General features: G+C 41.4%; 1 protein-coding gene across 3 annotated transcripts in view; it reads right to left on the bottom strand.

Moving 5' to 3' along the window:
• LOC149864300 (poly(rC)-binding protein 3-like) overlaps positions 1 to 20373 on the bottom strand; it is an 895303-nt gene that overhangs the window by 225309 nt on the left and 649621 nt on the right. The window contains exon 1 of one of the 3 annotated variants that reach the window (XM_090049188.1): positions 15853 to 16018. The exons of the other annotated variants lie outside the window; for them this stretch is intronic. The gene's annotated coding sequence lies outside the window, so the exon portion shown is untranslated. Of the gene's footprint in view, positions 1 to 15852; positions 16019 to 20373 lie in introns of those variants that run through there. 3 annotated transcript variants of the gene reach the window in all.

Here is a 20373-nt window from a genome sequence, read left to right as displayed (position 1 = left end):
AAGTTGAACTGAGCCAGCAAATAAATAAAGATATTTTTGACAAAATTATTCGATAATTATTGTATACAGAAACAATATCTTAGTTCAGAAGCTCCTCTGACCAAAAAAACAGCTGTTTTTGTGACTAGTTCTAAGAACAGAATGATTTGGTGGAACATCCTCACAAAGCAGACACGGAAAGGGCAGTCAGCAGAAGCAGTTTGTTTTCTTTTAAATTTGAATATTTGCTTTGCACGAAGAAATAGAAGTGTGTAAGACAGATTGTACATTACAAACATGAATAATTTGCCTCAGGACAATGCTAGCTATGGTTAAAAATACAGGGAGGTATTTCAAACTGGTGACAGTTGATTTTTAAGACAAGCACAGACAAAAAAAGGGGTTTTCTAAAACCTATTACGCCCTACACAAGATAATCCAAACATAGAAACCATGCATCCAAAACATTTGAATTGCATTACCTGTAAAGGAAATGCACCTAATTTGGCACCTGCAATATTTATGCTCGTCTATTATGATCTAAAAGGTATTATTTAGACAATGTATTTCTTTACCAAGGAAATGCAGCCAAATTCCTGCTCAGACGAGCAGATTTTGATGCATTATTAAACTATGCTCTCAGGGGCATATCAAACATAGGTGATATTTTATTAGTAGCTGTAGGCAAACTCAATTTGGACTACTTTCTTCATTATTTATCTCCCTGTACATATCTGATCTGCTGCTTTAACTTTGTCGACTAATATTATTCACTAGAGACAAAGTCTTTGTTGGGAAAACTGGAAAGGTCACAAGGTAAAAGAAAATTCTATTTTCATAGTAGCTTTAATGTACTGCTTCTAAGGGAATTCTAGTTGCTTTAGAAAGGGTTGGATATATATGGGTGAATCTCTTGCTCCTCAGTCTGCTAAAAGCCCTTCCATCTGTGCACAATGCAATGTAATAAAGGCACAATAAAAAGTACAGTGTGTGTATTTTTTCTATGTAAAAACAAGTCAGTCTTGCAGTTTACTCCAACTGTACAATTATTTTAAACTACAACCCCTAAAATAAGGTTCACTTTTAGCTGCAAGTTCAAGAGGTATATTATATCTTTAAGTTACACTGCAGCATGATACTTTCTGTAAATGGGATTTATTTTTACAACAAGCAGGTGAATCTGAAATGACGTATTGGGACAACAGGACAAAAACCTCAAACTCAATATGTCAAGGCAGGAATTTCAAATCCCAGCAAATGTGGGGATTAATGGAATAACCATACCCCAAACTAGCATATATAAAATCTAATAACAGTAGTGCTGACATTGCGTGACAGGCTGGCAGAAAGCTCTTATAACTTACATGCAAAGCTTCCTCAAACAACTGGATATCATTAAGCAAGGGCTAAAAGTCATTAGTATCTCAGAAGGAAGAAAGCCTTAACTGAATATTTTACTTCTTAAAAATACTCCACCAAAACCAAAGAAAAACCAGAACAAATAGACAAACTGAAATTTGAAGTGAACGTTAGCATTGACAGAAGATGACTAAATTTTAAAAGTAGAGAAATGTAAAATTAAAGCCACATAGGCATGTAATACTGCCTTGCACCACCCTTTTACTGAGCAACCAAAAACTGAAAAGCAAATAATGTACATTGGTGTCTTAGTATAATACTTAGATGAGGATGTGGAAAGCACGCTGGCCAAGTTTGCGGATGATACTAAGTTCTGGAGAAAAGTGGTCACAGTTGGAGATAAGATGTGGATCCAAGTAGACCTGGAAAGGTGAGCAAAGTGGAACTGGATGCAGTTCAATAAGGATAAATGCAGAGTACTTCATTTGGGGAGAAGTAACTGGCAACACAAATATAGGTTAGGAGGAGATGTTCTGGTCAGCACGATGACTGAAAGAGACCTTAGGGTTATGGTTGATCACAGGATGAACATAAGGAGCCAGTGTGGCGCTGTAGTCAGAGCTAATAGCATACTGGGATGCATTAGCCGATGCATTGTGGGCAGAGCTAAGGAAGTGATACTTCCTCTCTATTCAGCATTGATGAGGCCTCAGCTGGCGTCCAGTTCTGGGCACCATACTTCAAGAGACATGGAGGCTCTTGAAATGGTCCGGAGAAAGGCCACAAGAATGATTAAGGACCCGGAAGACAAACCTTATGAGAAAAGACTAAGGGATCTGGGGAAGAGAAGACTGATTTGCTGGCAATCTATAATTATGTAAGGGGTGAACATTGGGAGCTGAGAGAAAAACTGTTCACTAGTGTACCCCAGGGGAGGACAAGGAGCAAGGGCCATAAACTGTTAGAGGATGGTTTCAGGCTGGATGTAAGGAAGAACATCTTTATGATTAGGGTGACCAGAATCTGGAATAGGCTTCTCAAGAAGGTGGTGCAGTCCCCAGCCTTGGAAGTCTTCAGCAATAGACTAGACAGACACCTTGCTGGGATCATTTGATCTCAGCAGTAGTCCTGCCCAGAGTAGCAGGATTGGACTCAATGATCTTTCAAGGTCCTTCCAGCCCTTCATTTCTATGATTTTATGAAAGTTATCTAGCTGCACTGCACTTCACACTGCTATTGCAAATGTCTGCCACCATTCCTACTAGAAATCAGGTTAACTGTGCACAGGCCTAGACTTCCTAGATGCTGAAATTAACCCTTTAAAATGTACTTGGTGTAATTTGTTTAAATCTCTTATCAAGAGAAAAGAAATGAAAGTTTATGTATATTCTACTGCATTTGAAACCTTTTATCCAGCTATTCTAAACACATGGTTAAATATTTTTAAAGCATTTTTTCTCCTGAATGATTTTGTTGCATGTAATCATACTAAAACAGCTTTTTTCCCCCCTTCACTCAAAATCTTACTTTTCCTTGATGTCACCCATGGACTCATATTCATGCATCTGCAAGGGTATGGGCAGATGAGCTAGCTATTGTGAGGTTAAAAAGGAGCAGCTACTATACTTACTCGATTCCAAATTGAGGTTCCCCACCCCATTTAACATGGGGGGGAAAAGACCCTCATCTTGTAACAGAGTACAAGGAACCATGATGGGGAGGCAGGAGAAGGAAAGTAGCTGCTGTGGCTCTGGTCCTAGCTTGGAACCAGAGCTGCAGCTGCTGTTTGCTCCTCCACCATCTGTACACGCTCTGCCTCTCCCCCTTACAAACTTGGGCTTGACCCCCCCCACCATCTCTCCACATTTGTCTGCCTCCGCATCTACCTCCTACTTCCTTCTGCTCCCTGCAGCCTCGGGGTCCGCCCCCTTTCCTTTGCCATGCTTCACTACCCCTGCTTACTCTTGTTCCAGCACAGGCAGGCTCTGTCCCCACTCCAGCCTGAGGTGCAGAGCACAGCCCCAGCCTGCCCCTGTAGCAGCAGCATGGGGGCAGAGAAAGACAGAGGGACAGGCACAGAAGTGGTATGGGGGGGGGGAAGTGGGAGGGGCAGCCATCATCTCCCCACCTCTCATCTGCTCCTTTACTACCTCCCCCACCACCTGACCCCCTATCACTGCTTTTCCTCAATGAGAGAGGGCTAATAAATCCAAATACATGATATAGATTCAGAATGACTATTCTGCTTCTAACACCTACTAGAAAATACTGGATAATGTTATCAGCTTGTCAGTTCCTAGGGCATGAGCAGCCAGGCCTGAAAGCCAACAAGAAATGTCAGATGAGGGTAGAAACTAGAGTCAGGGCAAGCAGAGTCCAAGGAAAAGCCATGTCAGGAAGCCAAGAGGTTGAGAGCAAAATAAAATCTACAAGTGAAGCTAGCCAAGAAACCTTCAAGGGACCAGGTTCTGGGGGAAACACTGAGCAGGGAGACTGCGAAGAGATTAGGAGATGCTGTTGGTCTGGGGACCGGTCTTTACAGAATGAGCTAGCCAGTATAAGTGTTCGAGTCCCATGCTAGGGGAAGGGGGCTGCAATTCATTGATGGGCTGAAACACGGCTTCCCATGGAAATCAAATCTCATTTCATATTTGTATGGTAAAGGATTTCAAACCTGTATTGTGTCCTAAGAGAGACATTCAGTGTTAAATAAATAGAAGTTTCAACCTAGCATATTAAATCCATGCACATATTCATGGAAAAGTGGAACTGGAAGGGAGGGCTGTTAGTGTTCTGTTGCTGTAGGAGTTGTTAAAAGAACATACTTGACAGATTTAAGAAAAAGGGCTATGCCACCCCTACAGAGGAAGATAAATGGCACCTATACACGTGATGGACCTCAGCTCTGACACGTGCTAATCAGCATGCGCTACAGCAGACTCAGTTGAATCTCCTGCCAGTCTGTTGCAGTGTGCTAGTTAGTGTGTTCTAGCAGGATCTGCGTTGTGTATTCAGCGTTCCTGCATTTCAAAAATGGCAGTGAGGGTGCTTTAAATGAATCTCCTTGAACAAGCTTTAGTTCAAGTGCTTCTGCTGCCATTTTAAAGCGTGGGACAGTGAACACGTGACACTGTGGGTGCTTCAATTAGAGCAGCTCGGAGAGCCGCTCTAATTAAAATTAAAATGCACCTCCCCATGCTCCACCCCAGAGCACATGTATAAATGTATAGACCCAAAAACTCCTAAATTCTGCACCAGCCAGACCATAGGGTAAAATTCCTTCCTGATCCCAAATGTAGCTATTTGTTTGATCCTAAGTGGAAAAACAAGACCTTCTGTCTATGTCCTCGTTTCCCCAAAAGTCCTGCTCAATTCCCGTTGTCCCTATTCACAAACTGCAGCAGCTGTTCCTACCATGGAGACCAGATAGAGCAAGCACACATTTAAAAAAAAAAAAAAATGGCCAGTAACAAGAATCCATCAATTTTTCTCTCTCTAAGCCAGGCATACAAAAATTGAATCACTACCCTTTTGAAAATTTACTTTAAAGTGTTATAATGGTTAAATAGCTTATTTTTGTCCCATCCTGCTTGCATTCTTGCAAACAATGGATATATTGAGACCAGAACAAGAGCAAGAACCATGCCTTAAACTAGGAGCCCAGGTTCCCAGGCATATTCTGGCTGTTTTGCACCTTCTTAACAGTGCTAAAATCACTATAAAGCCAGTCTCTCTTGCCAGTTGCACCAATTTTCCAGCTGCTTTGTCACCAAAATACACAGATAAATGTGACCTACAACATGGCTTTCTGCAAAAAAAAAAAAAAAAAAAAAAAAAAAAAAAAAAAAAAAAAAGAAAGAAAAGGAAGAAAGAATTTTCAATATAGTGAGTGTATCTTCTGTGCACCAAGCATGGACTCATCTTTTTTGGCAGTCCCACAACACTTAATAGGGATGTAACCAAAAGAGTTCTACAGAAATTTAACGAAGGTTCTCAGAATTTTATTCTAAATTTAACCAAATGTATTAGAAACCTAGAGTTGAATAGAGCATGTCCGCTTTTCTACTTTGGTTGAGCCATGCTACAAGTAGAAACATAGTTCTGTATTATTTTATTAGAATGATTCCATTTTCTATTAAATCCTACAGGACTTTTCTATAAGAGCAAGACACACAATCCATATGAATACCACACCAAGTATGAAGTCTTAACCTCAAATCAGACCAAATGAGTTGTTTTTAGCTGGAGTCATTTGCTACCAATTCACAGTGATTTTTTTTTTGCCTTTTATATGAGATTCTCCAGTCCTTCAAAAATCCCTCTAAAACATAGGATTCCCCAGATTCATGAGTCTTCAGTACTAGCAATATCAATGCGTTTCTCATAGAAGGTGGAATTATATACAAGTAACAGATGAAATACAGTTTTCTGGCTCTAGAGATCCCTTTGTGAAATCAAGCCTTACAAAACATCAATGCTAGGGGCAGACATTACACATAAACAGGTTTAAGTGATCAGAAACTGGTTTAAACCTGTAACAGAACATCAGTTCAGTGCACATAAACCAGTTTCAAAATGGCTGAAACTGGTTTAAGATAAACCTGGTTGAATGTAGTATCAGACTTAACTGATTTGGGTCCAACTGACTCTGGTTTCTACCCTCATCTGACATTTCTGGTTGGCTTTCAGGCCTGGCTGCTCACACCCTGGGAACTGACATGCTGATAACATTACCTAGTATTTTCTAGTAGGTGTTAGGAGCAGAATAGTCATTCTGAATCTATATCATGTATTTAGATTTATTAGCCCTCTCTTACTGAGGGCTAAGCTACTGTGGTTTAGGAGTGGGTAGGAGTATATACTCAGGCAGTTACTGAGGAAGAGCGGATGGATGATAAATACTGTATCTGTCACAATCCAAGATGACCCTGAATTTAAAACAACCCCTTTAGAGGATCTGCTGCTGCTGCTTCTGCCACTGCTGCTAAGTACAGGGGGCATACATGTGCTGGATGCACACGTGCGCCCACTCTGGACTCAAGCCCCAACACTCTGGAGTCAAGCCCGTGCTGGCTCCCTCACCCATCAGATTTGCAGACAGTGTGAAGAAGCAGGGAGAGGGAGATTGAAAAGCTCAATGTCATCAATAGATGCATGCACTGCGCACCCCTCCCCACCCCGCTTTGCCTCAGAGTGCTAGCCAGGGGCTGCGGTCTGACAACACTTCTGTCCCTTGAGAGGGGAAAAGCCTGAGATGGTGCAGGCAACATGGGGGTTTACACCCCTCCTTAGGCAGAGCATCCTGCCAGGGCCTGACCATGCCCCCACCCCAGCTCAGCACTATAGAATGAAGGGAGAGCTGCTCTAGTGTCCCCCAGTTTCTAGCCTGAGCCACTGCAGGCATGGGCCTGCATTTTCTCCATCCAGAGAGAATGTCTGTGCATCTGCAAACTGGTTCAACCTAGACTAACCTGCAAAGATTGAATCAATTCAGGCTGAGGCTTTTTGAATGTCTGTCCCTAGCTTTGGAGGATGTCTGATACTATTTGAAGGACTCTAGGTTTATAAACCTGTAATAGAACAGATGTTCAGTGCACATAAACCAGTTTGAAAATGGCTGAAACCAGTTTGAAATAAAACCTGCTTGAATGTAGTATCTTAAGTAGACTTAACTGATTTGGCTCAAATGCAATGTCTGTCGCAGGCCCCTTGCTGGTTTAAGATAAATCAGACTCCCCCAGCATCCTGGTATGCCCTCTGCTCCACAGCAGGGCTGGCCCTCTGCTCCCTGCCTGCAGCTCCAGCAAGACTGTGGGATGCTTTCCCCCTTCCCCTCACCACTCCCTGTTAAGCAGGAATTCTCCTCTCCCCTCTGCCTTGGGGAGAGGTTTCTGTGTATTAGCTAGCAGACCATATGCTGGTTACAATCTGTGCTGAATCAACAGGCAGCTAGTAATGTCCCTCTGTTATTTTCTTAATGGGGTGATAAACACTGTTATCAATTTCCTGCTGGGCTAATCAGAGCATCCTGCAGGGCCTGGTCACACCTCCATCAGCTCAGCCCTGTCAAAGGGAAGGGAGGCTGCTCTAGTCCCCCCCCCCCCCCCCCCCCCCCAGCTTCTAGCCTGAGCAACTGCAAGCATGTGCTGGGATATCCAGCTGGTTACAAAACTGATTTAGCCAGCCAGGTTAGACTAACCTGCGAAGATTGAATCAATTCAGGCTCAGGCTTTTTAAATGGCTGCCCCTAGCCTAGGAGAGAAATAACTTGGGAACAACCAGGGTTTAATCATACCTGGGACAACAAATGTCTGTACATGTCCTCTTCTGAAAGAGACCATAGCACAGTCCTCCAGCATCCCAGCGTGTTTTGCTTCCACTCCCACCCACCCATGGAGATTGTCATTTGCTGGAATCTACTGCTCAAGTTGAGCAGGAAGCAGAGCACTTTCCCCTCCCTTCTCTCCTTCATACATAACCCCCATATTGTGATGCAGGGACACATAGGCTGACCCTAATCAGTCTGGGTCAACCAATCAGGGTTGCCCTGAGCACTGCTACCATTCTGCCTCCAGTCAGACCGAGGGAGCCTATGTTGCATGCTGAGATGTGTGCATAGGGGACCCATGGGTGCACAGCATCAGCACTTCAAGGTCTCAGCACTTGAATATCTGTTCAGGGGTCTCCAGGTAAGTTTCTCTCTTAGGACAGCAAGCCCAGGAAAAGTCTCCCAGGTCATTTGAACAGGTGTATGCAGCCTTTGTAGCATCCTTTGCATGAACATTGCTATGCCAACAGAAGAGTACACCAATTGGCTTAACTCATGTCATTTGGGAAGATGGTATAGCTACAACTGCCAGCTTAGTTGAGTGACAGAGGCTTTTCTTGTGTTGAAAAGCCCTACAACATACCATCTCCTACATGACATGAATTTAAAGTATAGAGTGACTCTAAATGTGACTATATATCTGACACTGGAAACACTACAGCAGTTCAACGGACCAACAATGAGAAAGGTCAGTGAGAATTCCTCCTCCCTTCCCTATCCCCCAAAGTCTAGAGCCATAAGTTATACACTGTCCATAATCTTAAATTGACAAGGTCAGTTTTTCCATTACTTAATGCAGATCACATTTGTCAAACGTAAATACTACTGGGATAACAATGAATAATCTTTTGGATTACTCACTGGCACCTGGATCTTTCAGCAGAAATATAACGTCTAGTCTAATAATGTTTGTTACCATCTGAAACAGAAATATAAGCCTAAACCAAAACCAGAGCTAAAAACTTTAGAACTCTGAGGAATTCAGAATCAAAGTGTGGCTCTCAGTTTTATGCTGGCTCTTGTTTCTATTAAGCAAAATCTTGAACCTACATCTTGGTAGCACTGAAGGCAAGTCCTTTCCTGTTTTCCCTCATGGTGTCAGAAATGCACACAGACACACTTTGTCTAGTTTCTCTCTCATCTCATATGACAAAAAAACTGCCCCCCCCCCCAATCTATCTCCCTTAATCAACTGCAGGAAACTTATTGGAGTCTGTGTGCTCCACAGCTTATAATATAGAGCTCTATACAAAACTTACAGAAATTAGTGGGTATTTTAATATATCGTATTATATACTTCTTTTCTATTTACAACCTGTACTTTTGTGTCTCTGACATTTAATGTTACACAACCATAGTTTAAATTTCTATTTTAACTTCCTGGCTAGGCATTGGACATGGCCACAACTATGCTTATGAGATCCTAGAGATATCCAAACATTATTGCTAACTGAAAGGCATTCACTGTGCTCACTGAGACCCTGCTCCTACTCTCCTATTTGGAGTTAAGTAGGACTTAAATGCTATATAGGAAATAGCTAACAATTGACTGGATGAATAACACCCAGACAGAGTACATGTGGTAGAACAGGCCTGGAAAAATATTTTTCAGGTCTAGCTTGTACCATTTGTATAGAGCCCTAATGAATGGTAAAGAGCTAAGCTATACCAAGGCAGGCATGAGGCATTCATTCTTTGAGTAGTGCAGCTTATTCACCTCACTTGACTTCCCCCCCACCCCTCCAGATTGCACTCTGTACTCCAAGGGAACCTAATACTTAGGCTCCACTCAATGCAGTGTGTTCAACTGCAGGCTAAACTTCTGGGGCATAGCTCTGCCACACTGCTTATCCACATCACAGCTGGGCACTGCTGGGGCTCCACTTGGAAAATACTCAGTGTGACATTAACCCTCGGTAGGTACATCTACACATGCACTTTATTGCAAAGTTGACTAATTAGCTCTTCAGTAAAACCCAACTGTTTACATGTGTGATCATATTAGGGCACAGTAAATTAATTAACTTAGCTGTAGGATAGTACTGCTCTATGGTGGAGTGATTTACGCTGCTGCAAAACATGTAGATGGTGACTGGGGCTGGCTGAAACACAAGGGGGCTAGTGTGGGAGCTGCATGCTGGCTAGCCCTGCACTGTAGCACCCTTGTGCCTCAGCCAGTCCCTCGACCACCCAACACTGCCACCCAGAGCCTGGGCTGACCCCCTGTGCCTCCTGCCAGCCTGGAGTGGTTCCTCTTCAGCACAGACTGCCGAGGTCCTGGACGCTCCTGTAAATGCGGTGCCTGGGAGCAGCTCACTCAAGCACGAACTGCATTGGAGTTTAATATATCAGATTAATTGCTCGTTTAGATGCACCCAGTGTAACAATCCTACTGACTGCCAGTTAAAACTATGACTATATACATTTAAAATTTGATAACAAATTTGGGGGAACAGTATCCTTCTATTGAATAAACTTTTGAAATCCCATTTGTTTTTTGTGGCATCATCTTGACATTTGCTGAGTTTCATTGGGAGCCTGGTACTGCTTTGCTTAGCCATGCCATCTCTTTTAAACTCATTCCACCATTTGGAATCTCCATGCAGCTATGACACTTCTTATCCCATGTCATCATATTAATATTTTCTCTGTCTCTCTTTTGTTTTTGTTTAAATAATGAAACTATCCTTTGTTGCTTTCTGCAGTCATGACACATGCTTCTCCATGAATTTAAGTTCTCAGGAAAGAATCTGAGACACACACTAGAACTGAACATAAACACAAAGAAAAGTATTTCTGGAAATTCTTCCTTGAAAATTTTCATAACAATTTTGAATTGTTGATTTCTTTTGATTGGGTGTGTGTGTGTGTATCTATATCTATATATAAATAAAATGATGATGATGATGATTATTATAATAGTACACACATATTAAAAGAAACATACCTTGTTTTTAATTGAAGTGTTATATGTTTTCAACCATCTTGTGCAAATTTTCTCATCATCCTGGGCAGGAAAAAATTGCTTTTTTGGATTACTAGTACTCAGTGTCTCTTTAAGATGTTTTATAACTCCAAAGACTATTCTCAGCAGGTGGTATGGTCAACTTCTTCAGTGCTTGCCTCCTCCATCCTTAGACAATGTGTCTATTGAAAGACGGATACCAGACCTTTCTGGTCTTTACTCCGTCAAACCTCCCAGATCCTGGCTAAGAACATGTTAAGATATCTCTGGCTAAGATATTCAAGGATGGTGGATTTAGCAGGGAGGTTCAATAGATTCTAGATTCCTATCTTTCCCAAGGGTAGAGAGGACATCTGACTTAAGTAGTAGTTTTGCCTATATGAGCACAGAATTTTAAGAAGAAAAAGAAAACCTGCATAAATTAACCCATAAGAAATATAACTTATCTGTGTTTTCTTTTAAACTTAAAGATAGGAAACTTTTTTTTAAGCAGGGCCTAATCTAGTTACAACGTCAATGTATACAATTGGTCACTGCAATCAGCAGCAAGTGCAGGGGCTGACCCAGAGATACATAAAAATGTAAATCTTAGGTAGAAAATCTTGTTATGGAGCACATAGCAGTTTCAGATCACATGTTAGAACAGCTCAAGCCATTCATGATTTAAAAGATTAGGAATTTGTTTGCCATTGAAAAAGGAATTAATTGCCTGCACATGACTGATTCATGAACATTTGTTACTGGCAGTTTTTTGTGCAAGAGCTCTCATAGTTTTATAGGTAGTATGTAGAAATAAAGATACATTGTATTTTCCTGTCCTCCTCACAGTCAAGTGTTAATACTTCCCTCCCCTACCATACTACATGGATGCCCATTACTATTTCAGATGGATTTTAATCCAGAAGAGCAGGCTTTGTGCTGGTATTTTTAATTAAAATCCCCTTTGCTTAACTCTTTTTTGTCCTTTGGAATATCTATCAATCAGAAAGAATTACTGCAGGACATACCACCTGGCAGGAGGCCAGGCTGTCCCCTCCCCACATCTCTGCCTCAAACTTTTTACTTCATTAACTAAATGCACTGAATAAACCTTAACATCTCAGCTAAATCCTATTGGCCCTGGATTTGCTGCTTAATACTAAAACCCTAGTGACCCATTTTTCTCCTGTTGATACTTCTATCTCTGATGGCAGCCAGCACAGGAAACTTTCCAAAGAACTTAAAAATATATAAGGAACAAAAAAAATCGGGAGAATTCATCATTCCCTCTTTCTGTTACTGTGCATGAACTATGCATAATCTCTTTGCCTCTTGTGTAATTCTTCCTTTCCTTTTGTGCTTCAGAAACAACAAAGTGAATCTATTGCTCAGCGAATGGAGGTGGCAAAACGCAGTTGTTATTAAAGTGTGACAGGACCACTTAAAAAAAAAAAAAGCATCGTCTCTCAAATTGTATAGTGAATTCTACATTTTCTTGTGAGAAATGGTTATTCAAATTTACAGCAATATATTATCACAGCAATGCTGTATTTTGATTGGAGCTCTGAATGAATCTGTAGCACTAAAAGTGGCTATTTAAGCTTATTTTTAGACCTTTATGTTGGTTTGCAATTAGTGCAGTTTCTATCTTTTGTTGCTTATAATCATTTGCTGTGCTGCTTTCACAGGCTTAATAGAGATGTCTAAGGTTATTCAGACTAACCGCAGCCTGTTCACTGCTGAACCCTCCCACTGCACCCAGTTTGTAATTGTTACACCTGACCTCCCTCCTCAGCTGCCAAATCCTCCCCCTACCCCTCATGACAAGTATCCTGATGCTCACTTTCCAGCTCTCAAGTCTTTATGCATTAATCCCCACCAAAGAACCCACATTTGACTCCCCTCCCAGATGCAGAACCCACCTACAGCAAGACTTAGCCACTTTCTCTCCTTACTCCTTCCTAGCTGCCACACACTCCCTGTGACGGATGCCCAATCTTCTCTCCACAATGTCTCAAAACTATGTGCTTCAACTCGGCTTCCTCATCCAGTGGCAGCATGACCAGCTGCGCTCACTGCTTAGGCGATGGGCAGGGGGGCAGGCAGGAGTGCCAGTGCCCCCCCTGCGAGTGCAGACAGATCACAGAAGTGGCCACAGCCACTCCTGGAAGTGACTGCAACAATCAGCCATCATGGGACCAGCTGGAGGGGACCCTCCTCCCCCCGGTCGGTGGGACTAGTCGCAGGGGCACATGCCCCCCCTGCCCCCGAGTAAGGCGGCACCAGCAGTCCATGTCCTCATTGCCCTTCCAGCTTCTGAAGGCCCACTCCTCTGGCATTTGTCCCATACACCTGCAAGGTCTTGTCTTTAGCTACATTCCTGATAACTTTTGAGCCTGCTCAACTTCTCCCACTGTAGATAAGTACCCTGTGCCCCTGTAAAACCCGTGTGCCATCCTTCCTGAAAGAGTCTAGTCTGAACTTCCACTTCTTAGAAAAGATGGAACTGGAGGGCTAGATTCTTTCTTGCCCTGCACAAGAGTTGCAAATCGCTACTATTTTTGTGGGCTGGATTTTTTTTTGTGCTTAATCTGCACAGATGTGAACTGCATTAAGTGCAAGAAAACTGAGAATCCATTTCACCCTTTTCAAAAGGACAACGACTGACTGTTTGCAATGACATCAGAGAGCTTTTTTGTTTATTGTCCAACCAACAGGACAGCATTATAAAATCCTGCACAAAAGTATCTGTCAAATAAGTTCATATTAATGTCAAAAAACAAAATTCCCCTCACAGAGCTTGATAGCTAACAGAATTCTGAACAGCATGGGCCACATCCTCAAGTGATTCTTCATTTAATACTCAAATTCTTCCTTAGGCAAACTTTCATGGACGTCCCAGGGCATAAGGACCAAGTAAAAGTTAAAGACCCAGTTCAAGATTCTGGATTTCTGGCAAAAAGCAATTCATAAAAAAAGGGAGGATTAAAATTGTAAAGTACCTAATGGTAAAGTAACTGTAGAATTTAGGATAAGCCACACATGTGCCAGGATTATTACCAATATGCCTTCCATAAGGCTGTTTTCAAATAATGAGGCTTTCTAATGGAGTGTGCTTTTTTGCTATTATTTTCTTATTTATATATTTATCACTAAGGTGCATTACCCAGATTTTTAGCTTTAAAAAAATACAAGAAAAATATATTAATTCATTAAAGGATAAAACAAACTTGTACTACATTCACAATTCACGACATTATCATACCACATACATTATGGAGAAGGTTTACAGGCACTTCTTGGAGAAACTAATAGCAAGTGGTTTCAATATTTTGAAGACCCTCAACTTCTCATGAATAAGAGACTAGGAATTGTAAGGAAAGGTATGATCTGACCAAGAAATCCATTCACCTGTATACTTATCATTATCTCTAGTCACAAATAGATTATAATGCAGTTATAAAGGGATCTTCTCATACAGTAAACCAGTTATTTCAACTTGCAAAGCTGTTATCAATATTATGTATGCATCTTTACAATTTTTATTATTCTATACATGTTTTAGTGTTCTTCTCTCACTAGGGATTATTAAAAAATACAATTGATGCATCACTAGCAGCATTTTTGTTTAAATAAAATAAAATGCAATGTCAATCGCAACCAGCTGTAAGCCTCTTAATAAGTGCTTGTCTACCTTTCCTATGGCCAATTCCTGGAATCCATTTTGAGTAATCCACAACAGTAGTGTATGAACTTTGTACCAGGCATCTTTTTAGGTGATAAGTACTGCACAAGTGGATTATTACTCACTTGCCTCCATTTTGAGCTGTTGTGCCACTTCTATAAGCCTTATATACAAGGAAAAAACAAGAAAAATAGCTAGATCTGAAGGAAAATTAATTTTGCAACAATGCACTTAAAAAGGATTAAAAAATAATATTGACATTTGAAAGTATTGATACACAGCAACTGAATTGAATTCCTTTCTGTGACTTGATTTTCTTACATGTCATTTATAGTGGAGTTTGCTGCTAGTCTACATTTAATAAATTTATATCTTATAAAATTATGGAGATAACAAATAGAAAATACCTTCACACACATAAGAATAACAAAAAGCATATATATTTCATTATAGCAGGATTGTGTTTATAGATCAGTAACAAATAACATCCTCATGTTATGGCGTTGTAAAAAAGATGTCAAATGAACAAATGGAAATTTAGTTAGCCTTAAACATATAGTAATACAACTTTTTCTAACCTAAAAAGAAAATATTTTGACTTTAAGATATCCAGAAATTTAACACAATCCTATTAGCACTATCCTAAATTTTCTGTCAACCTCCTGACAAACACTGAATTTTCTTTAAGAACTAGGTATTAAAGAAGTTGCACATGTTCTTTTTCTCTATTGTCAAACACATATGATTAGGCTAGCGGTTGTTTTGTTTTATCAACAAGATTTTTAAAAAATCTCAAGAAATTGCAATAATCGGTTAAATATATTCATACAGCTTCAAATGATAAGACTCATACTACATGAGAAAGTATTTCAGTTCACTTGATTTTTTTATTGTAATACCCATTTACAGTATGCCAAAAAACTTCTTAACCTCTGCTTTTCTAATCAGACCACAACAGCTTGTGGGTTTTTTTTGGTTTTTTTTTTTTTTAGTGAATAGCTTGCTTTTGCCTGTCCTGATTTCACATTAAACTTACAGCAAACTATTAACTGGGGAGGGAAACAGGGAGGGCAAGAAAGCCTTTAAATGATATTATAGCATTTAAATCCTCAAGCTGCCAACTCAGGCTGAGCTGCTCACCAAAATGAAGCGCACACATTTCAAACGACAATCCCCAATACATATTTTAAATGTAGCCCTCTTGTCCAGATGATAAGCCATACAAACATTAAAAAAAAATCTCCATACAAATCACTTTAAAAGCAACTTGTTAATTTAAATCTTTGAAAGATTTGCCTTTTGTTAGGCTGCCCTGGGCATTCAGCCATCACGATTAACAGCACGCTAGATAAACACAACTCTGATCACAGTGCATATGGGACAGCAAATACAGCAAGCTGAGTTCCAGTCTTAAAGATTTTTTCCTTAAAAAAAAAGGATTCCTTTGGTCACACTATAAATTCCAGAAAATAATACAGCGTTTCTAATATGAAAGCTTTGCAGCTGAAACCCTGAACATCATCTGAATAAATAAATCTGACTGGTAGAAGTACTGACCTGCTGAGCTGGTCTCCAGCCCGCACTTTAGATGAAAAGCTCAGCCAGAGTTTCCGAACAATTTCCTTCTGTAGAGTTAAAGTGAGTGTGGTCCCTCTATTTGTCTTCTGATTCCAAGTGTGGACAGATGGCCAAGAGCCCTGAGCCCTACTGGAATGAGGCAAAGCTTTTGCTTCCCCCCCACCCCCCTTCTCCCTTAGCTTAGCCCCTGGCAGATAAGCCCGAGTCAGGCACAGTGAGCTCACAACACCCCCTCCACCAATCATTTCAATTAGTGCCACATGAGAAGAGCTTCTGCCCAAAATCAGCTTAAGAAAGGGCCAGAGGGCAGGGCAATCTCCTTTGCTCCACAATGACCAGAAGCTGCTATAAATATCCAAACAAAAGCACTGTCAAGGCCGGGAATGTCACATCCTAATGTAATAAGACCGTAACGCAACAACCTATATGAGGAGCAAAGGGGGGCGGGGGGTGAAGTTTAGAAAATGAACACTCTATTACGCATGCTGTATATGTCAATGGGTTATCAAAGGTATCTATTTCTACCTGTAGACACCTGTGTGTCAATTAGTTTGACCGTTTTCTTGAATAACTCACTGAAAGCCATACGTTACATTTGTTTCCTAATGTGTGTAAGTATCGGAGCATACAAACCAGTAATAAGATTTGGGTGAACAGGACTAACTACAGAATGAGTGGGGCTATATGCAACTCTCATATACGCACTTCCAACCCCTACCAACAGTTGGTTCTTCCATAAAAAATGCTCTGAACATATGGATGAGAGACTCCTGCCCCAACTAATAAAGTACATTAATTACCTACATGTACTCTTGTATATTTACTACCAAAATTTGGAGCCTCAATCTTATCCCACTTACTCCAGCATAACTCCTCCTATGAGAGATGCTGGTGTAAGAGCCAGCCCAAAGTCTGTAACTATACTGCTAAACAATAGGAGTTAAATTTAAATTGCTTTAGAGACCTAGCAAAGGGGCTCAACGTACAGTGGCCAGACCTAGAATATGGACATTACTTTGCAAATATCTTGTTCCCGTTGTGCCAGATGACAGCTGCTTGCTTCAAGTTGCTGGATAATGCTTCCTCCAGTGTGGTGAGGGAAGGAAAAAGGGAGTGGGAGTGGCTTCACTTACATTTTACTGTGTGTAAATCTAGCATTGCCCTAACAGAGTAATCTCCCACCTATTGATGATAAGATGGCAATAGCTAGGTTCACCTGGGGAGAAGCTTTCAGTAACAAAATCACCTACTTCCCACTACAAAGATTTGAGAATGTAATAAAACAATTGATCACCTGTAAATAATTATCTAGTTATTTCTCCCTCATCTATCTTATCTCAAGGCATCTTTACACTTTCTGGGGGGAGGGGGGAAGGGGAGTTCTTTTAATTAGAGCAGCTCTTAGGAGCTGCTCTAATTAAAATGCCGCAGCATCTCGTGTATTCAGCGTCCTGCACTTAAAAATGGCAGCGGGGGCACTTTAACTAAAGTGCCCCCACTGAGATTTTTAAGTGCAGGGATGCTTAATACACATGATGACAAGGCCACTGGAGCATGCTAATTAGCATTAATTGAGTCTGCTCCAATGCATACTAATTAGAATGCACTGGAGCAGGTGTCAGGCATGTGTACAGGTGCTCTCAATGTCTCTCTCTAAATAAAGGTACAGTGTGTAATTTTATCAAACGAACACACTAATTCAATGCCTTTCTTTATGTATATATACAACAGGGATGAAAACCATCTGAAAATATTTCTGCATGCTTACCAGAAGACCTTCCTGCACCAGTGTTCCATGCATGTAGCAAAAAACTCAGTTTCTTAACTAAATAGCAAATGGATTTCACTTTTTACTCAGAGGCATTATGCTGCATCTGTTTGTATGTACTTCCACAATGAACATCATTTCCTCATACTAAAATCATTAATATGTAGATATGAGATAACCATGAAATAAAACTATCATTCAGAAGGACTGTCCTCTTGTTTTTTGTGAATTCCAAGGCTACGTACAAACACTCAAAAAGCCCAAGGCGGAATCGATCCAATATTTGCAGGTTTCTCTAAGCTGCATAGCTTGAATCAATAACAAACTGAAGATGTCAAGTTTAAGTTTCACTTGAGAAAGGCAAGTGGAGGCCTGCACTGGCCCAGGCCAGAAGGCAGGGGATCCTGAAACACACCTGCCAGCCTGCTGGCCATTGCTAAGCCCAGTCCAGCCAAGAATGATCATCCCTGATTGACTGCCCAAGCACATACCCCTGACCCAGTCCGGTGCCAGGCTGGGGAAGCCCCCTGAGGTACAGGGCTCCCCCTGTACCCTCATGCCCAGCTGAATGGGCAGGCACCTGGCCTGAGGGAATGCTTCCCCCACTCCCAGCTGTGGAAGTGGCAGAACCAAGTTGCCCATCCATGCTGGGAAGGGATGATGGCAGCCAGAGCTGAGATGGGAAAAGTGAGAAGTGTCCAAGCAAGCCATCCTGGGGGGTCTGAAGGGAGGGTTTAAAGCATCCTGGGATGTGGGGGGACTGCAAAGTAACTGGAGTCAGGAGGAAATCTGCAACAGGTGTTTGCCAGACTAGTTTAACCTAAATCAGTTAAGTCATACTACATCTATCCAGGTCCATCTTAAACCTGGGTTGGTCATTTTGGGCACTTTTCCACTCAGTCCAACACATTCCAATTCGAATGCGTTGCAGCAGACTCAATTAATTATGGAAGGCACTTTAGTTAAGGTGCCCTTGCCACCATTTTGAACTGTGGGATACTGAATACACAAGACACTACAGGCATTATAGTTAGGGCAGTTCTCCCCAGACCCGTTTTAAGTAAAATGCCCTTTTCCTCTCCCCAGAGCACACATATAGGTGCCTGTACCAGCTTCATGCTCCAGGGCCAGCTGTGACACCCCCTGGCAGCTCCGCAATTCCTTCCCTGCTGCTACCTCTTGGGGTGCTCTTTCACTTCCTGCTCTTACCTGCCATACCTTTGTTGTTAGACCTGATTAGGAGGGAGGCTGCCCAAGGGTCTTTGGGAGAGCCTGTTGTTTTTCCTGTGTCAGGCTTCAGCCTTCTTGGCTTCCACCTTTTGCTGAGCCTTCTACCTCTAGTTCATTAACTGAACCAAACTTCACAGGTGCTGGGCCTTCCAGCCTCAATCTCTGCCCCTCAGGCTTTGGGCTTTCTGGCCCCACACTCTTCCACACTCTGGGCTCTGAACTTTGGCTATGCCTTGAGCCTGCCCCAGGCATAGCTTATAGTAAACAGGTACCCCTAGGGCACTAATGTGACTGCCAAACCACCCCCTTAGTCCTCAACCTAAGCCACCATGTAAACAGTACAACAAAATGTAAGCCCCTGGCTATAATTCAAACTATCCCCACACTGGCTTCAAACATAAATCTCAGCTCACTAGCTGTATGCACAAAGCTCTCCCAACTCTGGGGTACTCCCTTCAAGTCTCCAGAACCTTACTAGTAGCTCAGCAATGAACCAGGTATCCCTCACAGTAGTCCTTCCAACAGCTCCTTCCCTTACAGCTTACAGGGCAGGCTGCCTGCTCTGGCTTTGGTTTATATGCCCAGACCCCTGCCTCTTCTGGTCATGTGCTCTATCAGCTGACCTGCCAGCAGCCTGCTTATTAATCCCAGACTAGGCAGTTGGGCTTGTCTGGTTTCTGATCACTTACATCGGTTTATGTGTAATTTCTGTCCCTAGCCTAAGAGCAGGGCACTGTACATAGTTGTGGATCATGAATTTTTAGAAGAGGCATATATCTAAAAGATAAATATTTAGATAAATCTTATGCAAACTGCTTTGGCCAGGAAATCAGGTGGCAATCTTGTGCAAACAGAGTTGCCAGCAAGATTTCTAACGCTTCCCAATTTTGGCAGCATCAGAATTAGTATTTATTTAACAAAGATCTTTCAATAAAGTGTAGTACAGTGAAGCATAACAATAAAATAAATAAAAACAATACCACTTAAGTATTGTTTGACCAAAGCTTAGGTCATTAGTAATTCAATGACATTTTTGCCTGGCTAAGATGTATGGAAGAGCTTCATATAAGAAAAAAATTAATCCCAGAGAAATAGGAATTGAAATAAGGTGTTTACATGGGGAAAACAGCTGCATAGTTTTCAATCAATTATCATTTGGTAAAAAGTCAGTAAGAAGCCCACTATTAATAGTAAACTTATTGCATGAAATGCAACGTGGGCACTCAAATAAGTTATGTCCATTGAATATACAGATAGACAGACACAAGCGAGACACGAATACTGCAAAGTACCAAAGAGAGAACCTCTCTCAGTGAGTTTTTGTTTTTTAAACCTCTTATCTTAGGCAAAAAGAGAGTTATGAAAACACAAGAATAAATAGCAAAAAAACCCCTAACAAAACAACTATTTATTTCACAACTTCCAGAAAATTCCCACTCAAGTTGGCTTGCATTGATCTGGTAATTACCAGGGCTGTCCAAAACGACTGTGTTTCATTTTGT

Source organism: Crocodylus siamensis, chromosome 5 (assembly GCF_052110815.1).
Source record: "Crocodylus siamensis isolate JL-2025a chromosome 5, ASM5211081v1, whole genome shotgun sequence".
NCBI lineage: Eukaryota > Metazoa > Chordata > Crocodylia > Crocodylidae > Crocodylus > Crocodylus siamensis.
This window is presented reverse-complemented; position numbering and strand designations above follow the sequence as displayed.